This window comes from Apis laboriosa, unplaced genomic scaffold (assembly GCF_014066325.1).
Source record: "Apis laboriosa isolate Shangri-la unplaced genomic scaffold, ASM1406632v1 scaffold35_cov144, whole genome shotgun sequence".
Taxonomy (NCBI): Eukaryota; Metazoa; Arthropoda; class Insecta; order Hymenoptera; family Apidae; genus Apis; species Apis laboriosa.
The window spans coordinates 1,928,172-1,943,300 of NW_025222966.1; positions in this window are offsets into that span (position 1 = coordinate 1,928,172).

Below are 15,129 nucleotides of genomic sequence, written 5' to 3' on the forward strand. Positions count from 1 at the left end.
GTAATACTTGTAATACTCGAACATATACTTTAAACTAAAGATAAGTGAAATAATTCTATTCATTCATTTTATCCTGATTTTCAGAATCAAGATCAATTTTTATTGTTTTATATATACTTTTGTTTTAATAATAATTTATAGTGATATAAGATAAAGCAAATTTTTAAAGTTAAAAAAATTTTAAATATTTATTTTTAGTATCATATTTCTAAAAAAATATTTACAGGCGTAATACACGAAATAGAAAATAATAATAATAATAAGAATTAGAAGATTAATATTACGCATTCAAAAAAATTTTCTATCGAAAAATAAATTTCTCCATACAATTTTTTATATTCTATATATATATATTTACTATTCTATATTCTATAAATTTTTATTAAAATTAAATTTTTCACAAAATTTTCTTACAATCATAAAAATTATAGAGGTAAGATATAAAAATTTTTAATTGATAGTATATCTTAAAATGATTTATCTATCATGCAATTATCTACTACAAAAATGTAATCAAATTTTCTAATATATTCTATGTAAACTCCAATTTCAACTTAATATTAAAATTTTAATTTTTTTAAATTCTGTTCTGAATAAAAATGTACCTATAGTGTATACATGATTATTGTAGAAACAAAAACTTACATTTCTTTATTTACTTTTCTAAACATTAATATTTTATACCATGTATAATAAATTAAATAACATTATTTATTCATATTATTGTTTTATCATTATTAATATTTATCATTTACTTTACAAAGGAAACCAACCATTAGAAAGTTGCGTAAAAAATGCAATTGTAAAAATACGAATCAAACTATTCGTGTTTCGTAATTTTAATTGTAAGACAGGTGACTTGGCCTCTATGTAATAGTCGCGAGATCGTTGTTAATCCCTCGAGATAGATAGTCATTCACGGACAGACAGGCTAAGCGGATCGCGGCGGATTTTAATTAGAGAGACGACCGCTTTCCGATTTCATCGTCTAGTCTAGTTTGGATGCCGACATCTAGGAAAATTCATGGCATTTTTTATCCCTTTGATCGTTCGCGATTTGCGATAAATATAGCGAAAAGTTCTTTTATCGAATAAACGAATTTAAAATAATCAAATTTAATATTTTAATATATTTATGAAACTGTTGGAATTGAAATTATCAATTATAAAGATAAAATAGATAAGATAATTGTATAATATATTATAACAATATATCATTCAATAAGAACATTCAATATATCGTTAAGAATTATATTTAAAATTAATGCTTTGATTAGTAATATTGTTTCTTAGAGTAATAAAAAGATAAATAACAAATTATCTTTATAAAATCTATTATTATTTTTATATTACATAATAAAAAAATTCTACATATCTTAAACAAAAAATATATAAAATGCTTAAATCGATTCAAATATTTTAGAAACGTTTAATGATATTGAAAAATTTAGACAAAGGAGATCATTTGATATAAAATAATAAGTAGTGAATTTTATAAAAAATTTAAATTCACGAAAATGTACAAAATAAACATGATATATATAAAAAACACAAAATATCCAATATTACAATATTTAAAAAAATAAAATAGATTCTTATGAAAAATGATAATAATAATAAAGATTTTTTTTCATTTTTTAGTTGTGTTCAATTTCTATAAATATTCTCATTATTCATAATAATTGATCAGAAATTAAAATCATCAATGTGATTTAATTTTTTCAAAAAGTAATTATAATATTAAATAAAATTAATTTAAATTAACAATAAATTTTCAAAAAATAATAGTATATAACTAAGAAATTGGGAAACTATTATCGATAGAAATTTTGAAGTTTTAAGATATTTAATTTTAGTTGACCTAAATCATTCATAATACCATACAACATCGTCCCTATTACTATCAATGAGTTCTGTCTATCAACCTTAGAACTTTGCATCCTATATAATTTATCTTAGCTACATATTTTGGTAATAATTCATTACGATAATGCAACAGTAGCTCCCGAGAAGTCGCTAAATCGACTCGACGAATTTCGACGCCAACTATCTACTATTGCGGTTAAGTGCTGAGAGTGCACTTTTCGGGTGAATATATGTATATACCGGATCATTTAGTGCGAGTAAGATAAGTTCCAACCTCAGTTACCAGACGACCAAATCTGTTTTACCGCGGATTCCCGTGTTCGAAACAAAGATCAACCACATCGATGAATAAAACACCGAGCCACCTTCTAAGTAGAAAGTTTATCAGTTTTAATAACCTCAGTGAATCTTAATGTTCGATATCTATTTGAAGAAATCTGCATTCAAGGGGATGAATTCTTTTATCGCTTTATAATATATATAATTTTAATAATTTATAATACTTATAAATTTTATAACGCTATATAAATTCTAAAAATTCATATTTTTTTCTTATTTTCGGAATGCAAAATATTATTTTGCATCAATCAAAATTTATATTTCTCTTTTTTTTTATCATATTTACATAGTGCTTTTTTTATTTGAGTCAAATTAGTGCCAGGTACTATTCACAACCATTATTAAATTTGGAGAATTTCATTATACGTTATAATATATTGTGTTCTTTTATGCAATATTTTTTTTGCATTATATTATTCTTTTTTGTATATATTATTCTTATTGTATTCTTTTTTGCATTATATTATATTTATTTAACATATTTTAGCATGTATTTGAAGAATTTTAATATAACTATATTCTATTACATTTTTGTAGATCATTAATAATTTTATTAACTAATCGGGAAAACTTATATTTTAAAACATAATTTAGTCAAGATTTGTTAAAGCAAAATAAAATTTTATTTTTGACAAATTTAATATGATTATTTGAAATATATATTGAAAGAAAAATGTCGCAATATAGTTTAAAAAAAATACAAATCGTTTTTTAATCTAGTGATTTTTTAATGATTTTTTAATAATGAACTATTTAAAGGAAGCAATATATAATACAAAAATTTCTAGCAGAAATGACTAAAATTTTAATAATTGAAATTAAAAATAAAATTAATTCAATAATTCAAAAATTACTTCAAAAATTCATGGAATAATCACAGATAACTGTAATATTAAAGAGCCGAATGTTATATGACGAATGGATAATTTGTAATACGAATATTGTTTAAACATTTTAAATTTAAAATAAATTTTTAAAATAATTATTTAAAGCAATTTTATTTAAAATTTTAACTAATTTGATTTTTAATATTTTTTCAAACTTTTTTGTAACTCTTTTGTAAATAATATCTTCTCCATTGATTTTCTTTCACATAAAGTAAAGAAAATTTAAAAATTAGCAAAATATTTCATCACAGAATAATTAAAAGAATCACTTTTATAAATGTCTGTAAAATATTTATTTAATAATTAAAAATAAAAATTATAAATTATTAACTAAAAATATTTTGAAATAATTTAAATATTTTAAATACTTTAATAATTTAAATATTTAAAAGATAGCACTTTGTTTTATACATATAACAATCATATATCATAATAATTCGTCAATCAATAATTATAATAAATAAATAATAATTAAGACTAAAAAGAAAAATTATAAGTCTATTCCTTATTCAAAGTAATTTTAAAATTAATACATTATCAAATTTTTCATATTTCCAATCTTAAATTTTAATTGGTATTGAAATAAAATATGTGTTTTTATTCTCTTAAATATTTCAAAAATATTTATATATATGATATTACATGACGTCTGTCTTTTTTTACGAAAAACTGTAGATTTATTTTTGATTTTAATAACTTATTTTTCATTTCAAATATATCATATTGATATATACATTTTTCTAGCCATGAAATAATATCAAAATCAGGAAAAAAATTATATGCTATAAATATATTTAATGATCATATAATATATATAGTAAATTCATATTTTCAAAGAAATTCATTGATTTTTTTTATGATTTCTTTTTTAATAATTTTTTCCTATTTTAATATATATTATCTTTCTATCACTTAATAAATATAAATATAAATTAGTAACATAAAAAAATTTTTTTTTAATCTAATAAATAGCAATAGCAATAGCAATAGCAATAGCAATAGCAATAGCAATAGCAATAACAATAACAATAGTAGTAGTAGTAGTAGTAGTAGTAGTAGTAGTAGTAGTAGTAGTAGTAGTAGTAGTAGTAGTAGTAGTAATAATAATAATAAAATATTTATAGGATTATATTTAAAAAAAGATATATGTTTATATTATCAACTAGAAGATTCTTCAAAATTGTAGATTGTATAAAGAAAGATTGCATAAAATAAATCTATCAAATCTACCAAAGAAATTTTAATTAATTCGTTAACAAATAATGAGGCTGATTAATGTAGTCCAGTTTGTATATATTTTTTTCATATTTATATTATATTATATTATTATATTATATTTATATTTATATTTTTTTCGTTTCTTTCAAACTTTTACATAAATTTCGGCCATGGTTTGTATAAAATTAATTATATTTTGCATAAAAATTTATAGCCATGTGATCTTATTAAAGAAATATTGATGTTATTAAAAAAATGTATTCAAACTTCATATTAAAAGCAACAACAACGAACGAAGAAATATCCAACCGATTTATTGGACAATTATCCGCATTCTATGCAATTTTTTTTTTTTTTTTGAGATACGTTGACTTAGTTCCCCCGAATACTCGATCCCATCGATTAAAACTTCCGCCAGTCTAGCTAACAGCTCTTCTCAAAACGAGAACCCTGTTGCCGAACGAACGATTAATTCTCGCGTCAGAAACGTTACTCTTCTCCAACTTTATACTCTTCTTCCTCGTATCCGCGGAATTCTCTCAAGGAAACGAACACGTTTCGGTTCGACGAGCTTGGATACATATTTTCCCCGTGCTTTAGACCAAAAAAAAATCGTTGAAGATGGTGAGAAAGAGAGAAAGAGATATATATATATATATATATATATATATATATATATATAAAGAGAAAGAGAGAAAGAGATATATATATAAGCGGATAAAAAAGTGGGAAGAGGAACAGCAAAGAGTGAAAGAGATAGAATCGAAAAAAAAAAATAAGAAGCGATGGGGCTTGTCGGTGCAAAGAGACGATCGAGTCAAGAGGATGAAAATTTAGAAATAAAACGATAACGAGGGTGGCGTATGGTACGAGTTTGCTGCTAGAAACTGTCTGCTGCTTATTACGTCACGCTGAACGTAGTTACTAATTAGTTACATTCAAAGCACCGCGGCGCACAGCGACGACGTTGAGAAGGGTTGAATGAATGCTATTACTGATGTTACTGCTATTGCTGTTGATGGCTGTATAGTTGCCATCATTGGAGATGGCGAGGCTAGAAATAGTGATGAATGTTCGTAAGTTAGTGATATACTAATTGTTGATAATATAATAATGTTAATGGTAATAGAAAATAGTAAACATAATCTCTACGATGATAACGAGCGTCATATAATATAATAGTCTAAAGCAGTAGTAGTAGCATTAGTGGTGATAGTGATGATGAAACATCTAGAGAACCATTATACTCGGAACTAAAATTTGTTTTCTTGCGGATAAAACAATAAGAAAAAGGAAGTAATGAAAAATAGAGAAATAAAGAAGGAAGATTGAAAAAAGAAAAAGCAAATAGGAGAAAAAATGGAAGAAAGAGGAATACACGCAGGAAGAGAGTAACCGAACCGTGTCCTTTTCTCCGTAGGTAGCCGGATAGTTGAAAACCAGGCACAACACGTCTGCGTCTCTTTCCTCTTTTCTGTCTCACTTTTTCTTATCCACTTGTGTGTTTCCTCTCTGTCTCTTTCAAATTCTCTTTCGGATCCTCTCTTTCCGTTCGGCCGCGCAAATCCCACCTCTCTCGCGCAACCCTTTTATTTTGCTATCTCGTTTCCGCGACGGCGTTCTTTTTTTTTCCAACTTGTTCGTCCTTCTCTATATACCAGTTGGCTTATCTCTGTTTCTCCTCATCCCTTTTTTTTTCAATCCTTGCCCGGGTTATCTTCGCATCTTCGTCTTTTCGACGTTGTAGCTTGTCATGCAACTGCTTTGACTCTCTTCGACTTTCTTTCTTCCTCGTTTTACCTATTTGTCCATTTATCTCTTTTTCTCTCGTTCCCGCTTTTTTATTTTTCTTTTTTGCCTGGTTCGAGCATCTCTTTTGCTCCATGTTCCGGACTCCGACTCCGTTCAGCGCGTATCCACGGCGAAATCGATCGACCGAAACGTTCCAAAGAGAACGAATGAAAGTAGCAAGAGAGCAAGAGATGAACAATCTGAGCAGATTACCGATGGAATAGAGGACGACAGAGGATGAGAATTTAAAGAAAGGTTTAAGGGAATCGTGGCAAGAAGAACGAAACATTGGCACTTGATTCGAAACCACTGGTCGAGAAGAGCGCTGCAAACTTCTATCATGGCTTTTATGCTTTGTTGATTTATTATTCTTTTCTTGAATATCTAGATCCATAGAATTTTTTTTTCTATTTAGACATCTTTTGTTTTTACTCACGCACTTCCTCCTTTGTTTTTTTTCCCGAGAATATTGAATTCTTGAAATCTGTGCTTTAGAACCTATGTTTCCATAATACTATTCTATTATTATAAAATTATATATAAAATTCCCACTTACAGATATTATATTCGATATTATATTCGAGATATATATCATCTTCGCAATTTTTGGTGCAAATGAAAATATTTTTCGAAAATTTAAATATCTAATTTAACTTGTATATGTATATTTTATTTAAGAAAAACATAAAAAAATTTAATATTATTTCCAAACGATTTTTTTTGTTTAATAACAATAGATGTATCGTAATTTTATTTATACAGGATTAAGGATTAAGTACGTATTGAATTCTTGAGACTTATGCTTTAGAATTTAAATAGAAGATTTTTATTTATAGAAATTACTGAAATTTTATGTTCAAATTACGTTTACAATTTTTGACATTTATGATGCAAATGAAAACGTTTGTTATTTTCGAGGTTATTTATATAAAAAATTTCGAGTAATTAATTTTAAAAAAAATGTAAAATTTTATTTATTAATATAATTTTAACAAATGGAAAGTAGATTAAGCATAGCGAATTTTTGTTGGAATTTCAATTATATTCAATTTCAAAGTCAATTGAATCAATCAATTCAATTAGTTTGTAAATTTGTCTAAATGTCATCAATTTAGAAATCCAGTGAATTAGTACCATATCTTTATTATCTATCTAAAAATGTGATAGTATTATAAATCGATACTATATATAGGACTATATATATAGCTATATTCTTAAGAATCTTTCAAGCTAGCATTGTATCCTTAAAAACTGTTCAAGTTCAGAGAATATAGCAATATGTCCTTAACAACTATCTAAACACATAATGAATCAATACTGTAATAATCATTCAAATATACGGTGAATTAATATCGTATCTTTAGCAATTACTCAAGCATACAAATGAATCAACATCATGTTTTTAGTAATCATTCAAGCGCATGGTAAATCGATAGAGTTTTCTTAACAACCATCCAAATACATTGTAAATCTATATTCTTAGCAAAATCACGGTGAATTCTCAACAATCATCTAAATTTATTTCAGTATTGAAAGAAATCAGGAATCAATATCAATTTTTTCACATATTAGTGGATCGTTTTTTATTTGATAATATTCAGAAGCATGAAGTGTTCATCATTGGTTATTATTGTCATCTTAACAATAATAGAAAAAAGCTTTTTATATCTATATTAATCGGGAAATAAATGATGGAATAAGAGAATTTTTGAATAATGGAACAATTACTTCTTTTTTTATATTAAATTTAATTTATTTAATTGACAATTAACAAAATTAACATTTTGTTTCAATATTTAAGAATTCTATACTTTTTTATTAATTAAAAAAATCACATACTAAATAATTATATACATTCTTTTTCCTGAAATCATTCTGAAGACCTTTCAAAAACTTCAAATAGAAAAATTATATCCTTATTATTTTTTTATTATTTTTTATTATTAACTTATATAAAATTTATGTTCTTAATATAAATAATATCTTCTTCAAAAATATCGTTTTTATTGCACTAAAGCTATTCAAATCATTATATCATTGTTGTAATCATCATATCCTGATAATTTACACATTGTAACTTTTCCAATATTCTTTTTTATTATTCTTTCTTTTTCTTTATTTTTTGCTAATTTAGTACAAAAATATTCTTAAATTATTCAGAAAAAATTTTATTCTAGGATTCTATTCTAGTGTTCATCCTTAACATTTTTATAATTATATTCATATTGATATATAAAAGTATGGATTTTTTAATTTTTAATGATTATTAAAAAAAAATTAATGATATCTGATACATTTCATGCAAATGAGTATAGCAATGTGACTTATATTATTATATTTTATAATAAGATCTTATTAATCTTTTACGATGAAAAACTTTATATGATAGTCTCTTTTAAATTAAATTTAACTCATCGACATTGTGCAATTTGCTAATACATATCTTTTGTTATTTAAAAATTTATTAAAATTCGTTTTGAAGCTTCTGTAACGTTATTATCATTATTCTCATACTACTATGCGTTATCTATTAAATGCTCCGTAAATATCAAATCAATGCTTTGAATTTAATTACTTAGATGTTACTAATTTCAAAATTTGAATCTCTCTTTCATTATTGAAATCTAGATCTTTTTTTTTTTTTACGTAATATATATATATATATATATATATTTATCTACAGATTTATATATAAATTATATATATAAATAAATATAAATAAATTATATATATATATTTAATTTATATATATTTATTATATATATAATATATTATAATATAAATTATATATATATAATATATATATTTATTTATTTTTTTATTATTGAAGTCATTGGAATATAACATCATTTTACATTTTTATATTTTTTTTGATAAGCTTTTTTTTATTAATACTTACTAAATAATATTTGAAAAATTATATAGATATAATAAATAAGTGAAAAGACATGCGAAATTTATTGTATACATATAAATAATATTCCATATAATATTTTTTAGTATCTATGATTGTAGTTATAATATCAATAACAACATCATATATGATATCATATATTGTTGTTAACTTTGTTGTATTTTTAATATTTTTAAGCTTCTTAATTATTATATACTTTCAATAATTAGAACTAAATTTTTAATTAGTTTCCATTTCAATACTATAATTAAAATAACTTCACATTAAATTATTGTGATTAAATTTTAATAAAATACAGAAAAATGTACGAAAAATATTATCTTTATAATGTTATTAATCTCTATAATATTAATTTCTGTTAATATTAGTTAATAATTGTTGAAAATTTTGTTCATATTCTCTTTCATCAATCCTTTTGTTCGATATTCAATATATTGTAAAAAAATTCATTCACGATATCGAATGTTCATCAAGAATAAAAATGGATTTTACATCGAAAGAATTGGTTGCAGGATTTTTATTAATTGGACATTTTTTATTCCTCTTGGTGACAACTATAAGCTTTTAAAGTTTTGGATCCTTTTTTTTTTGGATTTTGTATAAATATCACTATGAAATATATATATAATATTAAAGTAATTTAAAAATATTTTAAATAACTGAAGTAATTTTATAATATTTTTATTTCAATTATTTTATTCATATTTATCTAATATATATCTAAAAAATTAAAAAAATACGAAATATCCATTTTATTTATATCTATTTTCTTACGAAAAATTTTTAATATTATTTTTCAGATATAAAATTTTCCAAATTTTATATCTCGAATATTTTTGTTTTATCGATTCTCATTAATTTTTTTAAAGTAAATTTGTTTTTATTTCCTTGTCAACTTTTCTTATCAAATTGTCGAATTCATATATTTCATTGATGGCATTGGATAATGGTGTGATTAAAAGTGTTCGTTTGTTTAATAAAACAAATACATGACAATTTGTTTAAAACGTTTATAATCAAACTATAATTGTTTTGTTTAAAAGCATGATGTAATAAATATAAAAATTTTATAATTCTATTATAAGTATTTAAGCAATAGATATAAAATAGGCTCTTTACGAAAATTGATTTTAAATATATATGAAAAACAAATAATTTTAAAAATGTGCATTTACTTACAAATTTGAGTACACAAATACGATCTATAGAGATCGATAAAAATTTTATTGAAATTTCAATTTTGCTATTTTACTGCTAGATCAGTTGTACAAAAAGATGTAACGAAAACATAAACTTTTATTGAAATGGATTATTTTCTTACAAATTTATTATTATAAATAACTTATTTATTATTATAAATAACTTTTGTTTCCAATAAAAAAAATTGCATAAAATTGAATATTAAAATGAAATTCAATTAAAATTTACATGAAATCATAGTTATCATATAATCTTTTAATTTTTTATTTTAATTGTACAAAATATAAAATTTTTATATATATTTTTTATATTAACGTTCTATCAAACGTTAGAATATTTTTATTTTATCGTTATATTACATGCACGATAACTCTTTCATAATCAGCTTTCCTTTCTCCTTATCTCGCAAACCATCTGAATCGACTGTTATATTTTAAGAACATTTTCTGTGAAATATTAAAACCATAATTTATGGAAAATCAGAGATTTTAATTAGTAGTGCTACGAATGGAAATAAAAATATTCATTTTGATATTCATTTTGATTTTTATTGATGATGATTCATAATAATTTATCTAAATTATTCTGTTTGAATTTTGTTTATGATATAAATGTTATATATTATATATAATAGCATTTAAGATTCATATGAAATAAAATTTTAATCATTTGTGCTTGTTGAAAGATTGTTTAGAAATATCGTATCATAACATTATTATTTCTGGATGCTTATAAATTTTATTTTTACTTTCCAAACATTTTTTATACTTTATTATCTATTATCATTCTCTTATAATATTATTAATTATCATTCTTTTTATACATTCACATTTATTGTATAGCTATCTAAATTTTTAATAAGTTTAAATAATATATAATTTCTCTCAAGTATTATGTATATTTTAAATAATTTCCACATACATATATGTGCATGTAATTCTACGCATTCTTTATAATGATAATATCATTTATTTTAATAATAACAAAAATAAGAGATAATAATTTATGATTATAGAAATTAATTTACATTTATCAGAATAATAAATATAATAAATTTTTAAAATATAATTAGTAATACAACTAATTTATTAATTATCATAAGCAGTATCTAACAAATACAGATTGTTAATTTATTTTTATTGAAAACATAAAAAAATGATATAAAAAGATTTTTAATGCTTTATCGTACTAATAATATATTGGTGCAGCTACAAACTATAATCTTTTTTAAATAAAGTCCCATGAATTTTTTACATATTAATATTGCAAATTATTATTTTTTATTTTTTATTTTTTTTGAATATAAAAGGTAAAGTCATTGAAAACTCAATATATTTCAAGATATCTCATTTTATTTCAAATATCTATAATAAATAACTGAATACTTGATTTTAATTCCACTTCAAACTCTATACCACTTCCTTAAAATCGTAATTTTACTTTGACCGGAAATTCTGTCCCGTGAAAGTTACAAAGAGATACATCGATGTAACTCGATTTCTGATAGTCTTATTGAATTATGAAGAATCGATCCATTTAATCACAACTGTCACGCGGCAAACATAATTACCACAGAAAGATATTCAATGGCAATCAGTCTGCTGTCGAAATTCCATCTGGTTTACCGATTGTTCCAACCGACGCGTTTCCGGTCTTTCTTTCTCTTCTTTTTATTTCGTGATCTCGTTACCGTAAATCTTCTACGTGTACTCCACGAATTCGGTAAACCTATAGAATCGAATTATTCGTTCTTTCCCCAGCCAACCGCATCGAGAAGAATACAGATGAAGTTTAGTATGAAGTGTTCCTTCAAAGCGATAAATCTTTCCAATAGTATATTAGTACTGGTCTTTCTCTATCTTTATCTGCGAGTCGAAACTATCGCTTTCCTCGAACAATGAAATCATTTCCGCGGTCTGATTGCACATTATTAACTTACGCATTTTTGCAATCGAAAGCTAACTGAATTAAATTTCAATATTGATATTGAATAAGAGTTCATCATCTGAACTCTTTTTCATAATTATACAATAAAATTATAAAATTATAGTTATACTATAGTTATATTATATATTGTATAATAATATTATAATAAATTTATATAAAGTTTATAGAAAAATTTTATAAGTCACAAGTTGCAAATAATTAAAATTAAAAATTATTAAATATTAGTTGTTATATAAATAATTATTTAAATATAATTGTTATTTTATTCTTCATTTAGTGTTATTTTATCATAAAATAAATATAAATTAATATTATTTGAATAATAAAATATTTATTAAAATAAACAAATTATATAAATAATTCTATTTTTTTTATAATCTATATTTTATGAATTTTCTATTTCCCAAAAACTATTTCTTTTCTTTTATTTAATATATATACAAAAGTACATTTCTTTCATACTTTTTATCTTGTGCATTTGTTTTATGCATGTATTATTATTATATATTATTATTATAAAAAATTTTATAATTTATCTTTTATTTTTTATTACTATTTGAAATAATTTAATATTTGATAAATAAATCATTTAAAAATAATTTATTTTTTAAAATAATATTAAGATTTTAGAATATATTTTATAAAGATTTTAAATTAATTGTGAATAAATTTATTTTTTTATGTTATGAGAAATAATTATTTGTTTATTTTATTTTTTTTTGTTTTTTTCAATTGTTTATTTTTCTATCAATTATTTGTATAAATTATTAGCCAAAAAGAATAAAGTTTCCAATTTGTTAAAGTTTATGATATGTTTTAGATAAAAGTAAATCGGGGATCTTATACTTTGCACAATTCGCAGATTGGACGTTCTTCTTTATTGAAGAGATAGATGAATTTTGTGTGATTTTTGAGATTATTGATCCTATTTTAATGATAATGAAAAACAATTTCTTTTGTCATTTATTATTTATATTGCCATTTATATTGTTGTTAATTATTTAAAAGTTTCTTGTAATTGTAACTGAATAGTATAAGTTTGTTCCTTTATATATCAAAGTTAGATTATAAGCAAATAATAAAGGATTTGTTATGACACTGTATGTCATTTGTAGCGATTAAAAATAATAATATTAAGAATATAGACATTCAAGACTTTATGGCATACCATTGTTTAAGACTTTTGTCTCAAGGAAAGACTTATTGAATTCTAACTTAAATGATTCTAATAGATAAAAAAAAAATTAAATTAAAGATATTATCTTTAAAGCTTTTTCTAAAGGATTTCTAAAATTCGCTTTGCAAATTAATTATGGAAGTTACATAATAAACTTTTCTATATCTAAATATGTGATAGTTAAATTCGTTAGCGAAGATATTATATATATATTTTTTTTATATTATATATATTATATATATTATATTATATATATATTTATTTTTCCAAGTTTATTAATTAGTCTTATTATTAAATGATCGTATAGATGAAATAAAATTATTGAATATCATTTTGAATATTATTTAGAAATTAAATATATTTTTTCTAAAAATTGCCGAAGTTTTGAGTTAATAATTTTTCATTAATTTGTATATTCTATCTATCAAAATAATCAGCAATGATTATTGTTGGAATTTAATAAAGTTTTACTTGATTTTAGAATGAGGATAATTATTGAAGTAATTATAGTTTCTTTTCATTTAATTGAAAAAATATTTTATATCGAAATATAATTAAATAATAGCATTTTATAGAAAACTGCAAATAGCATCTTATGATAGAAGACTGAATACAATCTATAGTATATTAAACAATGTTCACAAACTATAAAAGATCATAAATATATATGTAATTCATTCAATATGTAAAAAAAATATAAAAACACTAAAAAATAACAAAAGGCAGAATAGAATATATTTTATTTTTGAATTTATATATCTCATCCTCAATAATTTAATTAAAAATATGCTTAGAAGATTCTAAGAAATATGCTTTATTAGATTCTAGACTGATATTCATGGATAGGTTTGTTTATACTAAAGGCAGATTAAATTCTATTTTCTATCTATATTGAATAATTTGTCCTTTTTTATTTAAAACAAATATTATGAATTCTATATATACTTGAATATTTTTTTTTTTTATTTTAAATTCAAAGATGAAATATATTTTATTCTATTTTAGTTTTTATTATTTTTTTTTAGTGGTTTTATATTTTTTTTATATTATATATATTAAATGTATATTTATGATTTTTTATAGTTTGTAAACACTATTTAATATACTATAGATTATGCTTTTGGAATATTTGTTAATATTTTTTATTCTTAGAATAGTTATATTAATTGCAATTATAGTGATTAAGGAATATTGCAATATTAGAATTTATTAGATTTGGTTCTATAAATTAGAAAGACGACTTGAATATTAATTCACGAAAGATTTTTCAATTAACTGTTTAGAATTTCCATCTTAAACAATTCGCAATTTTAGTTTTCAAATTGCACATCTTTATTGAAAAGTGATCGTATAGATCACTTATTATATTTGTTATATGATGTTTTGAATAATCGATGAATTATACAAAAATAAAAATATTACATTAAAATGATCAGAATATCCTGGCATATTTTCATCTATTTTAAATGTATTAAAATCTATATCTATGTTATATATCTATATTATTGCAACTAAAAAAAACACCATTTGTAATGACATATGTTTATTTGTAAAAATTTTTTATAAAAACAAACAAAAATATTGTCCAAAATATTCGACAGCGAAAAGAACAATAATAACAACAAAATGTGATACCATTTCATTATTTTTTTTATCTCTTCCAAGAGTAAAATGTCGGAATATTATAAAACTATAAAAAATTATGATTTTTCCAATATATTTTTCCAATATTCATGCATATAATATTTTCCAATATTTATGCATTAATTTTCCAATATAGATTGTTTATC